Source organism: Artibeus jamaicensis, unplaced genomic scaffold (genome assembly GCF_021234435.1).
Source record: "Artibeus jamaicensis isolate MK-2021 breed Jamaican fruit bat unplaced genomic scaffold, CSHL_Jam_final contig_787, whole genome shotgun sequence".
NCBI classification, from domain to species: domain Eukaryota; kingdom Metazoa; phylum Chordata; class Mammalia; order Chiroptera; family Phyllostomidae; genus Artibeus; species Artibeus jamaicensis.
Genome location: NW_026521972.1, coordinates 2,285,423 through 2,304,094, shown reverse-complemented (window position 1 = coordinate 2,304,094; position 18,672 = coordinate 2,285,423). Strand labels below are relative to the sequence as shown.

The following is an 18,672-nucleotide window of genomic DNA, read 5'->3' as shown; positions in this document are numbered from 1 at the left end:
ACCAAGCAGGACACATCTTACTAATTGGAAATGAGTGAGCATGGGGCTTAACGCTGAAAACAAAGAATGAAAACCACCAAATATGAATGGCAGTTCATTAAAACACATACTTGCATAGAGACTTTCGTATTATAATTGACGTGTACTCTCCCTTTGATATCTTAAAAATATAAATTCACTATTCCTATTTCAAAAATTATGAATAGTTTAGCTTCAATTCTAGGTTGTCCTTATGTGAGAAATAAAAAATATTCTTAATAAGTAATGAAGCTTTGAATCCACAGTATTCATTTTTGTATATTAAAGCTTTAAAAATTTTATTTATAATGTCAATGCGTATTATTTTATTGCTGTACTACACCAAAATTAGAAAGAAGGCACAACTTATGCCAATTGTCATATTCAAAGTACAGATATAGCTCATTATGATGTTTAAAATACCTTATTTATCTTATTTAGTTTAGTATAATTGCCTTTGTTATGACTCCAATTCCTTTTCAGCGCATTCCCTTGTACATTCAAGTCTCAGATGGTTAATTACTAATTTCAGATACTATTTAATAAGGCTGTTTTGTAATTGCAAAATAATTTTCAGTTATAAAAAGCTTGACGTATTTTATTCTTTCTTGTTAAACTCAAAATCATATTAATTACAATTACCTCTAAAATATGCTTATTCTATCTTTTTCCCTGTTTGCTTCCTTTAGAAGTTACAGAGCATCAGAACAAAATATAACGTCTTTTTGGAACGGAAAGCCCATTCCTTTGCCTTGTTTTATCCCATGTCTATACACACAGTAAAATGAACATAAGCCATAGCCTCTGTTTCAAGGTTTTGCTAGTTGGTGAAGCCCAGTAAATGAAGACTCAGATCAAAAATTTCAGCTTAAGTATTTTAACGGTGTACATGTAGCTTCCAGGGGTTGCAGCCTGGGAGATCTGTTCTTCTCCTTGAATGGAAAGTTAGGAAGTTTGTTTGCTGGGATGGATTTGGGAGAGTAGAAGAAATCAGCCATTTGGATGAACACTTCAGTTAAATTAATCACGAGAATCAAGTGGGTGAAAATGTTTGTACTAGAAGATTTCTGGACAAGCTTACTTTATGGACCTTAAACAGTTCCTAATATTCACCTTGGAATCAATATATATATAGTTTCCATTTCTACTGGGGGAAACAAATGAATCAGCAAATTGTGACCTCTCTCTTTAGTACTGAGTAACATTGACATCATATGTCCCTTTCTCAGGAAAACTTCTCATTTATTGCAACAATAAGAACATGCAGTTGTTTCTTGCTGTTTCACTGTTACCATTAGAAAAGAGAGAGGGAACTCCGCCTTGACCCTGACCTCAATGGACAAATGCTGATCTCATTGACCAAGACCCTTTCCCCTTAGAAGCATTCAGCTGCTGGTGGGCAGAGACTAAATGTGCTCAGACCTTTGCAAAATGCTCATTTACTGAGTAGAAGACTACTGTCATTGGGAGTAACAGTGAATGTTGTTTGATACACTTTTCAGCAGAGAATATGTCTTAAAAGTTCTGCTTCATTTCACACATTTTGTTTCAAACCTGACCCAGAGAAAGCATTCACCTCTAACACTGACGGGCACCTTGTGCAATTTCCCTCCCCGTCATTGCAGTGCATGGGGCAGACATGGCCTGAAGTCTTTTAGACGAGCTGCATTTCTTACCCCGTTGCCTTAAAAACCTCACAGATCACAGGAGGCACACAGTTTATTGAGAAATCTAGAGTGTTGGAAGATGCTCAAGTGCTACACGGTCATTTATTTTTTAGTTTATTTCCCTTTTAATGGTCAAAAATTTGAGTGATGAAGCACCATCTTTTAAACATGAACTTTCTCCCAGCTGAAATAGTCAAAGTTAGCCATTACACAAAACATGTGCTATCTTAGTTATTTTCTTGAACATTGTACAAAATAGATCTATCACATGAGAGGTGTCTTATGTGGCAGAAGAAGAACATTCCACTAAATATCAACTTATCACATCATAGAAAATGTATATAAACACTTCAGAACAGCCAGCCATGTTTGCTTCCATTATTAATATGTTGTTATAATGTTCAGGTAAGATTGTTTTTCTCATCCCCTTTTGGTCTTATCTGTAATGTCAAGCTGCGATCAGTTTTATTTCCCCCAGTTACTGAGGGCAGATTAGGTAATGACTGGAACATTCTGGCAAGTCTGCTCTCCTGGCATTTCTTTGTAACTGACCCACAAGCTTGCAGACCTATGATTATGTACCTGCAGCTTTTACACGTACGTCTTATCTAACAGCCGAACTTCCTTAGAATTGTTCTACAGCAGAAGTTCTCAGTTTTGTGTCGTATAAGAATTACTTGGGGGAGATTTTTTTAAATGCCAGTGTCAGATGAAATACACCCTACTCTGGTGGTGCGGGCCCAGCATCAGCCTGTTTTAGAGCTTCCAGTGTGCCACCAAGGTAGAAAATCACTGTTCTTGAAGAGACAGAAATGACCAAACTCAGCACAAAGTCAGTCCCCCCCCACACTGAGCACTAAATCTGTCATTAAAATCATGTTTTTCTGCCAGGTTGATGCATGGCAAAGTAGATTTTGATGAAATTCTTTAGACTTTTGTGACACCGTTCAGATACAGCCTCACATGTCACAGAGTGTGTTTGATTGCCTCCAGAAAACTGGGCCGAAAGTGAACAATTTCGTTGGCTCCAGAGTCCCTGCTTTGGCACCATGGCAAAGCTGTGAGCCAGGACCTCGACGCCAGGCCTGTTGGGGCAGCGCTGACAGTTGTACTGGTGTCAACCTTTGTGCCCCAACCGCCCCCACGTGCCCCCTAACCTAATATGATTCTTTGGGCTGCACTCCTCCTACAGGTTTATCTAATGTTATATTTACCTGAAATCCAGTTTGCAAGGAACTAAGTTATTAGTTGATAAAGGTTTGAGGTTTAATCCCTCCCAAAGGTTCTAAAATTTTAATAGGGTCTCTTGAAAGCCAGAAATATCAAAGTTGTAAAACTCTAATGACAGGTGTAACTGAGAGAGGATTAAATAATTGGACTCAAAGGGCCCTCTCTATTACCCTTCTTGGAATTATAGCACATAGGCAGTCCTGCTCATTAGCTCTACCCCCTGGGAAAACATTGAGCTTCTGTTCATAGTAAATTTGGAGAACTCACTATTATCTGATTTTTTTAAAGTTTTGTTTTATTCTTTTGGTTCCAAATATGGTGTCTCTGTGGTCATATAATTATGTTATATGGTCACATAATTGTGTTAGGAATTAATTAATTAGTATTTTACCCATCATAATGTGCTACCGATGATGCACTAAAAATGCTTTATTTACTAAGGGAAGTAAGCTAATTAATTACCTTCCAAATATTTACTCCAGGTCATTTATTATCATAAAATACCTTACAAGTTTTCATAATTCTATACAATGTCAATGAATATTAAAACCATGAATGAAGTAAACATAGAATTTTAAATATTTCAATTGAGTTTTTAGGAGTTATAGTTTGTTAGAAATTTTGCCTTAGGCAAAGAAAATTATGTTACCAGTCAACCATTTACTTACTTTTTAAAATGTTCTTGAATTCTCTTATACACACTTTAACAATTTGAAAGCATTTAATAATTTTGGGATAGCAATATATGTTTCTATTTTTTATATGGGAAATCAAGAGGATCTCTGAGGTCTGCAATTGATAAAAGTAGGCTGGGACTTGGTACCTTTAAATACCTCAATATCATGTCCATTAATTTATATTACTATTTAGCCATATGAACTCCAACAAATTATGATTTCTTGATGTTATTTATCTAACTTTAAATTACCATTTTTCTTTCCCTTGTTGTAAAATGACAGAAGATTTTGAAGTGAAGGATTTTAGTCTTTCTGTTTGCACCTGCATACCATCCTCCTATTCACATTCTTTGTTTTGTCTCTGTGTTACACACACACACACACACACAGCTCTATTTTCAGGTGGTAATTCCTGGCTGTCACTAATGCAGTCACTAACATCTAACCTTAGGCGTTCTGAAAAACTGCATCATCACTCTGAAGGGCATCTGCCAGTCAGGGAGGTTAATGCGTTCGCTCCTTTTCAGTGGCAGAGGCTACCTCATTTTAGTCATGGCAGGACAGGAAAATTGACCTCCTGTTCCCAATTTCATGTGGAATTTTTTCCCGGATAGGGGCAGTGACCCCGCCAGAAGGATCCAAGTGCGTGTAAAATCATATTTGACTTGATGATGGATGGCCAGTTAACTAGGTGTAAGCATCTGTCCTGATAAAGTTGCGGGCTGGGCATGGGGCAGCTGTGTGTTATTGCATTTTACTCCTGCCTCCAGGTGGCAGAAGTGATATCTTCAGAACTTCAGTGGGTTCCCAGTGGAGATGATTGGCAGTCCTATAGTCCTAACATAAAATAGAAAATAAGGACCTGATCTTGAATTTCATGACAGAATGCAGGTGTCATTCTTTTAACTTACTCTTCTAATAAATTACTTGTCTAGAGCAAACTTTATACTTTGAAGTTTCTCCAGTGAGTTCTATAAAAGGCATTTTAATTTGTCTCATAAATGCCTTCCAAGTTTTCCATGCTTTTAATTTTTAAATTTATTTTATTGTACTTTTTTCCATTATCATTTATTCCCCTTATACCCTCTTCCACTTTCCCCACCCCCCACAGTCACCACACTGTTGTCCATGTCTATAAGTCCTTTTTTATTTTTGCTCAGTTCCTCTACTCCCAAAGCCCCCCTACCCATTGAGCTGTCAGCCTGCTCTCTGTCTGTGAGTCTGTCTCTGTTTTGCTTGTTAGCTGGTTCATTCGATTCCACATATGAGTGACATCATATGGTATTTGTCTTTCTCTGACTTACTTATTTCACTTAGCATAATGCTCCCTAGGTCCATCCATGCTGTCACAAATATAATATACATTTTTAATGGCCAAGTAGTATTCCATTGTGTAAATGCCTCATAGTTGTTTTATCCACTTATTTACTATGGACACTTAGGCTGTGTCTAAATATTGGCTATTGTAAATAATCCTGCAATGAACATAGGGGTGCTTATGTTCTTTTGAATTACTGTTTTTGGTTTCCTCAAATAAATTCCCAAAAGTGGAATCACTGGATCATAACTTACCATCTGTTCTCTTGTTCTCAGCATGTGGGAAAGTGTTTTAATTTGCCAAGTTACTTGCTTCCTGAGCAGTAAGATTTTGGCTTAGGTCTTTTAGCTTTCCTAACTTTATTATGGGCTAATTTATATTTTCTCATTTTCTTAAGACGTATGTTATATCAATATGATCAATATCAATATGATCAATACTTTTGACTTATAGCGTCCCCTTTATATGTGAAGCCTATTAAAAGGAACAGAAGAGATCAACAATAAGTTTGTTATTTTTTACACTCACAGTGATATACTTTTTTGACATAAGAACTCTACAGATAAAATTGTATTTTCAGCATTATTTTTTTTGTCTCCACACAGTGAGAAATAGTTCTGAAGTTCTCAAGTTTGCAAAAATGAATGAATTTAAAAGTTCTAGAAAGCAACTTTTGGATACTTTCAGTTTGTGTTTTCCCCACCTGGAAATGATATACTTCACATGTCATACAGTTCACGAAGCTAGAAGGACCGAGCTAGTAGATCTCATCTACTCCTCTCATCCTGCAAACAGGCAGCTTAACCTCCTGTAAATGGTATGCTCAGTGGCAAAATTGGGGGGAAAAAACATAATTTTCTTTTCTTTGCTTCCATTCTCTGTATTATCTGATCATTCCAGACACCCTTTTGTCTGTTCGTTTTCATTGGGTCACGCAACATAAATGTGGCTGCCACGTATTATGAGAGAAGATTGAGGTACCGGCTGAAAAAATGCCCGCCTCCACAGGTGTCTACGACCATTTATTATGGGTAAATGTTATTTGATAAATGCATGAAATGTGGGAGACACCTGCAACATCACTCCTAAGGGATTGACCATACTGAAACTCTCAACTGATTGCAATCAATAAGGACACTGTATATTTATACAAGGCCTCTGTTTATGGTCAAATAACAAAGTGAGCAAAATAATGTATGAGATACCAATATTCAAATGATGTGTGACCGTAGGAAGTTTTTTAAAAGAGATTTTATTTATTTATTTTTAGAGAGAGGCTGGGAGGGAGAAAGAGAGGGAGAGAAACATCATTGTGTGGCTGCCTCTCACGTGCCCCTTACTGGGGACCTAACTTGCAACCCTGGACTGGGAATCAAACCAGCAACCCTTCGGTTTTCAGGCCTGCACTCAGTCCACTGAGCCACACCAGCCAGGGCAGGATGTTTTTAACTTTCTGTGTGAGCTTCTGTAAAATGGTGAGCATTGTGCATTGATTGCTGGAGTGATGCGAAGGTCAAATGAAATTATGTAAATTGGATATTTTTCATGCAGTACCTACAACACAAGAGTCTCTCTGTGGATCAGAGTTTTCCTCCCTTCATAGTTTCCAGAGAAAACCTGGGTGGTCTTTTTAGGTACTATTTGCCTTGTGACAGGTTATAAACAACAGGGTTTTCCGGGTAGTGAATCAGCACATACTGAAGATTGCCGGAAAAGGAAAACAGACAAAGAATGTGTTAGCAGCTTAGTCACTAAGGCAACTTTTTGTGAAAGAAAGTCATCAGTGAATTGTACACATAGCACTGACTTGTCTCCGCTCTTCATGTTTCCCTTAGTTAGCCACATCTGAAGAGAACCCACCAACCCAGGGGGCCTATTACCAATTAAGAGCCATCCGGTTCACATGGCAACAGCTACCGTAATTGAGGCATGTAATTCAAGAGCAAATGAGCTTTTAGTGGTTGTCTAGCATTTCCAAACCTATCAAATGATGGCAAATAACACCCAGCTTCATTTCTATATCCAGATATACATCTATCAATCGTGTTATTGGCGTTAATTTTTTGTCATTATGATGATGAATAGATTCAATGTCCATTTAATTAATGGGATATCAAAAGACTATAATGTCACTTTTCATTCTGCCAGGATTTGAAATTTAGTTATTATTCTGTCAGTATTGAAACTATGAGGAAAATGTGCTATTAATGGAGAAGGTATCCAGATTACACAGTAGTCATTTTTTTATGGTGATATGTCAGTTGGGAAACCACATATTTTTTAAAGGTACAAATGTTCAGTGTGTCAGATTGTAAGATTGCAAACTGCTGGTACATCTGGAAGTCATTTTTTCTTAGAATGTTTTATAGGATTAAATTATGCAGGTTGAGAGAAGGTCTTATTTTTATAAAGATGAGACTGAAGATCTTTATTAGAGGTCAAGAGAGGCTCTTTGGCAATGATGCTTTCGCACCGTGTCAAACCGTGCACCTGCCTAGAAATTGACATATCTGTTCTTATAAAAACAACTAGCAAGTGAAATACTGGAAAACTCATACAAATTTAAGGCTTAATAGTAATAAAGCAGAAGTATTGAGATAATTTTTGCCTGCTATTTTGGTACTTTGAATTTAAATGTCAAGATTGGAGGGGAGATAGTTCTGTATATAATGCATTTTTTATTGAGCTTATAAATAAATAGATGATAAGGAAATTAAGCAAATTTTTCTAAGGAAATAAAGACAAAACTTCTCTTGCAAGATGAGACAGATGTAGATTGAAAGAAGGAATAGAAAATGATACCAACCTACTGTTGGTAGAAAGGCAAGGTTTTTAATTTAAAATAGACTCACTGTTTACACTGAGCATAGTAAGTGTGTACTTGCAAAATTTCCTATTTCACTTTAAAGCTGGTATAATAAGCCCAGAGAGAAACTATGTCCACTTGACAGAATATAACTAAGAAAGGCCTCTTTTTGCAGGGTGAATTTTTATTCAATGTTGTTGGCCGATAATTCATCAAAATCCAAGAAAGAAGAAAGAAACCCATATATATTGGCCATTCATTTGGTACTATGAATTATTTGATTCTTACAGCCACCCACTAATTAATTTTCATTATCTCACTTTCATACATGAAGTTGAGATTCAGACCTCATTTGTTTCACCCATCTTTGCTGAGTGCCTCCTGAACAAATGGGGAGCTCTGGCCTAGTCTCTGGGGCTATCACAGTGACCAGGATGGAAAAAGTCAGCCTACTAGGAAACTTGTTTCCTGTCAGAGGATGAAGAAAATGTATAAATAAAGAAAAATATAAACAAACAAACACAAACAAAAGCAAGTAAGCTTAATGCAATGAAGGATAGTAAGAGAGAGTGATAGATTTCTCAGACGGGGCAGACTTCACAGAGGGAAGATCCATATGACAGGGGGAGCCAGCACTGTGGAGGTCACGGGCAGAAATCAACAGTCAGGCCAAAGCTCTGAAGCCTGTGCCCTGGAGCTGTGGGAGGAAGGGAAAAAGTGAGAATGTGGAGCAACATTGCAGCCAGGTAGGCAGCTGCCAGATGATGACAGACTCTGAGGCAGGATTTTAACCTGTAGGGACACTGGGAAGCAATCAAGGGTTTCCAGCAGAGGAATAAACAACATCTTGATCTAATTTCTGTTTTTTTTTTAATCCTCACCCAAGGATATGCCCACTGATTTTAAAGAGAGAGGCAGAGAAACAGAGAGAGTGAGATCAGGAGAGGGAGAGAGAGAGAGACCGCGCCCAGTTTGAGCCCCAACCAGTAATTGAACCTGCAGCCTTTGGATGCCTGGGGCGATGATCCACCCAACTGAGACACAGGACCAGGGCTAATTTCTATTTATACTGTGAGGTAAACCAACTGGGTAAAAGGAGAAATGGGGGAGAGTACTAGCAGGAAAACAGGTTTTATTTCCGGTCTAGTTTAGTAATTGTATTGGAGATGTTGAGGACAGATAGCATGGCCTTCAGGGAAAACAGAATAAGGAAATGTCCTAGATTTTTGACAAAATCCAAGGAACCATTTGCTAACAACAGGAGACTGACAGAGTTGGTTTATGGGTGGAAATCAAGACTTTATTCTTCACTTGCTAAATTGGAGAAGCCTGTTAGATGACAGAAGAAGATGGTAAGAATGCATATGGCCAAATAAGTATGGATTTTAGGGTCAATATAGGATGGAAAATATTGAGCTATTATTTTGAAGAATTTCAAATATTAAATATTATTTGAAGCAGTATATGGTAAAGTAAAATGCAATTCCAATTTTATCTAAATTGCTTGTTTTTTATGTGAAAGAAGACATTATAATATGTTACAGAACAAAGATTAGCCCTGGCTGGTGTGACTCAGTGGATTGAACACCACCCTGTGAATCAAAGGGTAGCTGGTTCAATTCCCAGTCAGGGCACATGCCTGTGTTGTGGGCCAGGTCCCCAGTAGGAGGCATGTGAGAGGCAACCACACATAAATGTTTCTCTTCCTCTCTTTCTTCTTCCCTCCCCTTCTCTCTAAAAATAAATAAATAAAATATTTAAAATGTTCTAAAATGAATAAAATGTACTTTAAGAAAAACAAAGATCAATGAAGTTGTTCAAAAATGATACAGAATTTAAACAAAAACAAAAATTTAGATGTGGGAAAATGGGTGAATGTATTCAAAAAGTACAAACTTCTAGTTGTAAAATAAATGTCATGAAAATGTAATGTACAGTGTGATGACGATAGTTAACAGGACTCTATTGTATATTTGAAAGTTACCAGAAGAGTAGATCTTAAAAGTATCCATCACAAGAAAAAAAAACTATATGAGATGATGAATGTGAACCAAACTTCCTGTGGCAATTATTATGCAACATAATCAAACAATTATGCCATTTACCTTTAACTAATACCATGCTATATGTTAATATGTTATTTATATCTCAATAAAACTAGAAAAAATAAAAATATATACTGCTTTAGAAAGTTATATTACTCTAACTCTAAAATGATAAAATACAGAATGAAAAACAAATGGTAATAGACATGTTCAACTTCTTTTTTTTATTTATTTTAATTGTTGTTCAAGTACAGTTTTCTGTCTTTTACTCCCATCCCAGCCCACTCCCCCAGTGCTCCCCACCTCCCTCCCATTTCCACTCCCCTTAATTTTTGTCCATGTGTTCTTTATACTTGTTCCTGTTAACCCTTCCCCTTTTCCCCTGAAATTCCCTCCTCTCTCCCCTCTGGTCACTGTCAGCCTGTTCTCTATTTCAGTGTCTTTGGTTATATTTTGCTTGCTTGTTTATTTTGTTGTTTAGCTTCCTGTCAAAGGTGAGATCATATGGTATTTGTCTTTCAACACCTAGCTTATTTCACTCAGCATAATGCTTTCCAGTTCCATCCATGCTGTTGCAAAGGGTAGTAGATCCTTCTTTCTCTCTGCTGCATAGAATTCCATTGTGTAAATGTACCACAGTTTTTTGGATCCATTCATTTACTGATGGGCACCTAGGTTGCTTCCAACTCTTGGCTATTGTAAATTGTGCTGCTATGAACATTGGGGTGTATAGGTTCTTTTGGATTGGTGTTTCAGGGTTCTTAGGGTATCATCCCAGCAGTGGAATTGCTGGGTCAAAAGGCAGATCCATTTTTAGTTTTCTTAGAAAATTCCATACTGTTTTCCATAGTGGTTGTACCAGTCTGCAATCCCACCAACAGTGAACTAGGGTCCCCTTTTCTCCACAACCTCTCCAACACTGTTGTTTGCATCACTTAAATTCAATTAAAAATACAGATTGTAGAAAATACTTTTATTTTAGAACATAGAACATTTCTTAGTTAAGATAATATTGAAATATATAAATAAATTAATAGCTAAGTATACTAATTACATTTGTGTATACATTAGGCAACTTCGCTAAAAAATCAGAAAGCATCTTACTAATGAATTTGGGGGTGGGGGCTGAGGGTATAAATTGAGCAATGGAAGTCAAAATTACTACATAAGTGCTGTAAGGAACAGATTATGGAGTACTATATCTAATATTGAATACAATGTGCATTTATAGAGTAGTTGCATTTTATTATCCTTTAAGTTTTAAATATTAAATGAAAGCAAAACCATTGTGAAATGACATCCAGAAAAACTGGCCTTCACTGTGAAATAAGTCTAATTTATAACCAACATTAAAAACATAATAAAAAACTGAAGGCTTTATTTTCTTACTACAGACAATTTTATAGATTGTATGAAGATATTTTGAAAGGAAGATGTTCAGATAATGATCAAATCTACAGTGTTCTGACTATTATAATACTGAGGGCATTTCATAGGACGTTAGAAACCTTTTCTTCCCATTCCCCTTCTCTAGGATAAAGTGTAAATGACTAACGGCACAGAAAACAGTACAGTACTTCACATATATCCTATGCTTAGTTTACTATTACTTTATTTAAAACATCTTGTAAGGTATTGTTGCCCAGAATCCTGTAATTCTCAAAAACAAGTGTTAAGAAGGCAACATAAAGTCAAGCTAAAAGTAGGCTTTAAAGGTCAGTGTTGAGTAAGTCATTTCTCCCTCCATATGATCGAAACTCATTGGTATTCAGTAAAGCCCTGACCATGAATAAAAATTGAGCTCCACAGTAGTAGCCTTGGGAAAAAAAATACATGTAAGCACAACATTTTCTACATTTGATAGTAGTAAATTATTAAAAAAATATTATAATCAGTGATAATAAATTTGGGAAATTATGGGTGACTACTAATAACTGTTAATGAAAAACCAAATGAGTGAAAATGGATTCATTAGTGAGCTTCAAAACTGGTGCCCTGGGCAAGGCCAGAGGAAGCCTGAAGGGGATGAGGGTCTGAAGAGACCAGATGGAAAACATGGCCCTGAGGGCAGGGCAGGGGATGATCTGGGTAGTGTCCTTGGGGAGGAAGCAGCTCACCTAGGCCTCTGGCTGTGAAACCACGGTTCCTGCCCCAGCTGAGGCACCTCCCCCGTGGGCGGAGCTACACATTTTCATTCCCACATAATTCCTCAGTGCCTGGGGGTTTGTTGACCCTCCAAATCAGACTGTGGGAGACTGAATGTGTTCCTTGCCCGCATCTGATTCATAACAATTAAACAAAAATTTTGTGAACTGTTAATTGCCAAATCAGTGAATTACCCTGGATAATCAAGAATAAACTCTAAAATATATTTTAGACTAAAATATATTTTAGACTAAAATATATTTTTCTAACATGCCTGAAGCACATTTGTCTACATTTAAGGGCCCAGCCTCCTCCATCTCAAACTGATGACTTCATAAACATAAAACTTAACGGTTTGAAAATTCCTTACATTCATACATTGACAAAGTTAACTTTAATACTGTGGGAAAATAGGAACTGGATACAAAGAGAAAAATGACAAACACTGAAGTCCTCTAAGATGAATGAAAAACTGGTTAACTTCATCCAAAGTGAGAGATATAAGTTTGTGTTTTCCACATCAGCTGAAAATCCTAATTTTTAATAACAGTGTTGTCAGAGCTATGGGGAAACATTTTCACGTAGTAGAATTTTAAACAGATATCATCACCATTGAGGCAAATTGGCAATATTTGTGAAAAATAACAAACTTACTCTGTCCAGGTGGATCAGTTGGTTGGAGCTTCCTGCTGTGCACCGAAAGGCTGCAGGTTCAATTCCCAGTTGGGGCGTGTATGGGGGGGTAACCAATTAATGTTTCTATCTTACATGGATGTTTCTCTCTTTCTTTCTCTCTCTCTTTCACTCTCTCTAAAATCAATAACCATACCCTCAGGTAAGGATTCAAAACAAAACAAAACAAAAAACAAATTCATGTATCTTTTGACCCATTAATTCCATTTCTAAAAATGTATCGCAAATTTTATGTATACTAATTTACATATACTCATGTTTATACATTTTAGTGATATATTAGCAACATTTTGAAAGAACCCAAATGCCCTACCATAAAACAAGAGATTTATATAATGGAAAATCCTAGTCGTACCCTAAGTCTTGATACTGAAAGGCTGCCAAGATATAAGTGAAGAAAAGCAAAGAATAGGGTTTATATTATTTTTCTTATGGTTCACATAGGTTGGGAAGGTATTAAAGATCTACATGCCTTATTTATTGTATATACATTAGAAAATCTAGAAGAATACCCAAGAAACTAGACAGAGTTAAGCCATTGAAGACTAAGGAGTGAGAGCTATCTAGGAGGAGGGATTCCAGATGGGAGGGAGTTTATCATCATATACCTTTGTATTCGTTCTGGCTTTAAACCTAAAATGTATTTAAAAAAAAAAAAGTGAATGGACTCAATTTATCAAGACCATAAATTTGAAAATTGTTAGCTCTTAAATTCATTTACAGAAATAAAATGAGGAATCACAAAATCTAATTTGTGTTATTTTTATGAAATTGTATTAATTCTTAATAGCCCTCTAAAACTCAGATATAGTACCTAATATAGTGGATGTCAATATATATTGAATTGTTCATCAAACTGAAATACAGTCAGTTATCCCAAACCCAAATAAATTAAAAAAATACTTTTACCTTATTGTGTAAAATTTGATGCCTAGCTTTCTTCCATTTCATCCTCCAGGTCTGTACCTTCACGATATACCTTGCTTTGCTACTCTCTCACTCTTCTTGTGCTTATTTATTGAAAGAATAGTCTTCAATCTCCTTTCAACTTTTGCCCCCTGCTGGCCATTATATACGTCATAACCTGTTGGTATTTTAAAAATAAATGTGGCCATATAACTGCTTTTAAAACCTTCACAGTCTGTCCCATTACATTTAGAATAACACACAAGGAACATTGAATGAATGACTCTGTGGTCCCAGTTTCAAGTACCTCCCAGGATGCAGGTTCAATTTAGGAAGCTGTTCACATAGGCCTGCTCCTTTATTAGCCTCTGACGAAATAGAATATAGTCACAATTAAACAGGCAATCAAAAACAAAGTGACTTTTTAGGTAGTAGCATTTTATATTCTATGAGTTTTAGTTCAATAATTTAAATACATGCACATAAACACATATAGCACAGCAATAGACATGCAGTACAATCAATGATTCTGTGTAACCTTGTCCCAGAGTGACCTCATGTTCATAGAGGACTTCAAAGACCGATAAGCTAGAATATTGCGTACAATACTGACTAATAATAACTTATAGAAACAGGAAATGAGTAATCTTAAAATTTTGACATTATTTTGTTTTCCTTGAGTGAGGAAATAAAAGGCTATTTAATCTCTCGGCTATTCATATGTCCATTTGAACTCTTTCTGCTTTCATTGGAAGTAGTTTATGATAAAAACTTGGAACACCACAATGGCAATGCCTGTTGTGGATCTTTGATTTATAAGAAAGATAGAATCTAAAAGTTCAGAGCATGAGTGAAAGGCCAGCCACAGTCCATTGCTAGAAAGACCAATTAGCAAATCATTGAGTTATCCCATTTTCACTTAAAAAAAGTTAATTGCTTATTTCTTTACCACTCTGTCTCAACATTATTACAAGCCATTAGTGATCATTTATCAGATCTGTCAAAATCATTAAAGCATGTTGCAATAAATCTTTTCCTTTTGAACCATCAAGGGATTGAAGAAAATGTCTAATGATTGTTTCTATATTTCATTGTTATCACCAATGCTTACTATATGTGCAGTTCAATATTTTATTTTTTATTTAACTTGAAGAGATGAACTGAATAAAATAATTTATTTAAAAAAATGATGTCTAAAGTCTTGAGTCTTAAGAAGTCACCACTTCGCAGGTGACAGTGGAAAAAGTGTACATACAAGAAGAGAAGACCCTTCCCTTGGTAACCTTTTTTGTTTGAAAACTAAAAAATGTGCCCTCTTTCCAACCCCATTTATACATGGAGGTGTGGAATTTAAATATATTTTGACAAAGTGAAGAGAACTGTCTCCGTAATATATTGCTGTCAATAAGTTTTAAAACTATTTCCCTTGCAGGTTAAGAAGAAAGGCCAAGAGAGGAAATGACTAAATCCTCTGTATATCTTCATTGACAGCTGATAATTAGTATGCAGCTTAGCAATAATAATTAGTTCCCTCCTGAGAAAATTTCCGGATGAACTCTGAGTTGGTGCATCTCAGTTTCGTTTTGTTTCTTTGTCCACTCCCTCCCTCAAGTAATGCATGTTATTTTTAGAGGAGGAAGGACTCAAGATGAGAGATCCCTCCTGTATACGGGTCAGCACCGTCCATTCTTTGCACTGTGTTTTCTGGAGCTTACCTGAGATTCACATTTCTTTTGTCCCCTTCTTTCTGTATGTTTTCTAATTCTTTCCAAATAGGCAGCTTGGAGCAGTGCAAAGGGATAAAGCAGTTAGCCATTGCTTGGTAAATATGCCAAGTCTATGGTCTATAATTTAGAAGAAAGATCAGAAGTAGTATTACATAAAGTGCTGGCTCAAAAATTAAAAAGAAAAATAATTAAGGAAGAAAGCTTTCTGCTTGAGTTTCATTTGGCTTTAGTATTTTTAATACTAAAAATACTAAAGAGATCTTCCTATTTTGAACTTCTATGGCATATTGAGTAAAAACATTTTAATTTTCTCAAAAGTAAGTTGTATGAAAATGCCATGAATTGATAAATCAAAGCAACATGAAAAATTCTGTAGTTATTTGAGACCATTTATCATGTAGGAATTAAAGGTAATAAAAAGTGAAGTTGATATTAACTTGAATTTTCCTGTTGATAATATTGCTGTTGAATTATTTTGAATCATATCAAGTCCAACTATTGAATATTGACAAAACCTTCTGTTTATCTTGCTATTTATACTAGGCTCTGCAAAAATACATTTGATTTCAGACACATAACCCCTTACTAGATTTTTCTTAGTTGCTTATGTAGGGAGTTGTATGTATAATAGGTTATGGAATCATTGTTAATAAGGAATAAGCTTTAGTAAGTCAAACGATCTTTTTTACTCCTTTTTCCCTTGGGACCAGAACTGGGGATGACATCATTTTATTTTTAATAAAGCAATACATGTTCACTGGAAAAAATTTGATAATTTTTCACATTCATTTCTTTGTATATATTTAAGAAGTGAATTCCTTTTATGCAAATTAGTTCTGTCTCTCTTCTATTATGATGTCTTTTTACAGTACAGAGGTGATTGTTTTTCTTCTTACTTTATAATATGTTTTCCAACATTTTGAAAGAGCAAGTTTAGTACCCTATCTTTGATATTAATAAATACTTTTATAATTTTTCCAATAATTATATTTCTGCTTTTAAACTTTGAAATTACTTTATTTATTAAACTTTACTGTTTTATTATTGCTTTTATGTTTTTAATGCTTTTTACAGCTAAAGCATATTATAATTTCTATACATTTTATAAGTATGGGATAGATGATTGTCTCTCCATCCCAAAAGAGAACAGAAAAGGAAGTATTTTCTGTGTAGGAAGTAAAGTTTATTCTTCAGTTGTGAGTGACTTTAGCTATTCACTTATATCAGGAAGAATGGTTGACGATCAAACTAATAATGGAAACCCAAATTTTCATTTTTGGCAGTTGTTAGTTTCAAAGTTAATCAGATTATATTGAACAACTATAAATAGTAGGTCGACTAATTCAGTCTATTGGAAATAGAGATTGTAGTGAAGTTGTCATTATAAATGTATTCATGAGTTAAGAGAAATTGGGTAAGTTTACCTATGTGATCGATACATGTTTCAGAGTGACAGCTCTGATCCCCCCAAAATTATAGGGACCATGTTATTTACCACATGGCTTCCACATTTAACCACAGATGGATAATTGGTCTCAAAGCATGGTCTAGAAGCTAGCAATTCATGAATCCATGAACAGTGGCTAAACCAGTTATATTCTCATTTCTGAGAATTTTGAAATGAAAGATTCAAATGCTATTGTCATATGGTGGTGGGGTGGAGGATGGAGTGTCATATAATTGGGGGCTATGTAGACCTATTTGGCCATGAGCAAACTGGTGAATAAATCCTTTAGAATCAGTAGAATGCAGCAATCGCATTAAGAAAAGCAAGAAGCAAGGAGCAAGGATGCACAACTTCTTAAGAGATAAATTACTTTGTGCTTCTGTTGGTTTCCTGGTTTTCTGTGCCTAGATTTACATTGCTCTGATTTAATTAATCTTCATTCATTGCAATCTTAGTGTCCTAACTAATATGGCCACCCATGGCCATAAAGTCACTTTGGGTGGCCATATTAGTTATATAGTCCATGGTAGATTGCACTTTGACATGAATTCTGTTGGTTTATACTGTTATATAATTATAGGCAGAAGCATGACACTTGATAACTTATTTTTAGTAATTTATACAATATTATATATATATATTCGATATTTATACATATAATGAGGAATTAGTATTATTGCAATTACCAAAGCTGAGAAGTCCCACAATCTGCTGTCTACAAGGTAGAGAGCCAGGAAAGCTGGTACTGAAGTTCAGTCTGAATTTGAAGGCCTAAGAATCAGGCACGCTGATGGTTCAATTCAGTCAGGCAGAAAAGAAAGAGTGAATTCTTCCTTCCTCCACATTTTGTTCTACTCAGACCCTCAACACGTTGGATGATGCCTACCCACATTGGCGAGGGCAACCTGCTTTAGTGAGTCCACCAATTTCAAATGCTCGTATATCATCCAGAAGCACTTCCACAGATATACTTAGAAATAACGTTTAGTCAAATATCTGGGCAACCTTGATCTAGTCAAGTTGACACAAAGAATTAGCTATCACCCCAGGCAGTGCTCCTAAGCAACTGCTAGAGTTTTTTTTTTTTTAATACTATAGTGACTTTGAATTATAGGAAGCCCTGGGTTCAATTTTGGTATTCATTTTAACAATGTCTATGATATTGAAGAATGACTTTCAGTTAATAGAATTTATTCCAACCTTCTCATCTTATTTCCCCCCTCATATTCATAAACCTAGCAATATGTTTGTTCAATTGAGTATATTTGTATAAGTCATTACAGATGTTTTGTGGGAATGGGCAAATTAAATAATCAAATAAATAAAAGAAGAAAATGAAATGTGTACATTTCACAAATAAAACGTGACCTGCAGTCATACTGTGTACTCTCGTGTCCTCTCTCCATAGCCATGTGGCCTTAGCAGCCACGTGGCCATGGCCATGTGGACTCCACACACACAGGCTCCAGGAAGGAGCTCGAATACTACAGAACAGCAATGGACTGCAGCTGGAAACACGGGCTAGGCTAGCCAGACACTGACTGGACTGGACTTTAATATGGAAGAGAAACTCTGGATATTGGCTTTTGTCTTTGCCTTGCTGAGGACATAGATGGGCTTTTTCCATGACGGGACAAATGGAGATGGGACATTGGGAAGTACAGAGGGGAACCCCCTTAATTTTGAAATATCAATAAAGTTTACCACAGAGCCCCACCGTCCTGTGCAGGTCTTTGCCTTGTGACGCCACAAGAACTCAACTCCCACTGATAACAGATTATCCTTTTTTTTACATAATGCACAAATATTTAAAATTTTTTCCAGTTTTGAGATATAGTTGACATATAACATTGTTAAATGTATATGTTATGAGAGGACTGCCACACAAAGTTTAGTTTTCTATCCATCACCTCACAAAGAATATTTTCCTTGTGATGAGAACTTTTAAAGTCTTTTCTCTTAGCAACTTTCAAGTGTGCAATACAGTATTGTT

General features: G+C 35.8%; 1 protein-coding gene across 1 annotated transcript in view; it reads left to right on the top strand.

The window, feature by feature from the left end:
• Window positions 1-18,672, top strand: part of SEMA3E (semaphorin 3E) — a 248,810-nt gene that overhangs the window by 127,795 nt on the left and 102,343 nt on the right. The gene's annotated exons all lie outside the window — the stretch shown is intronic.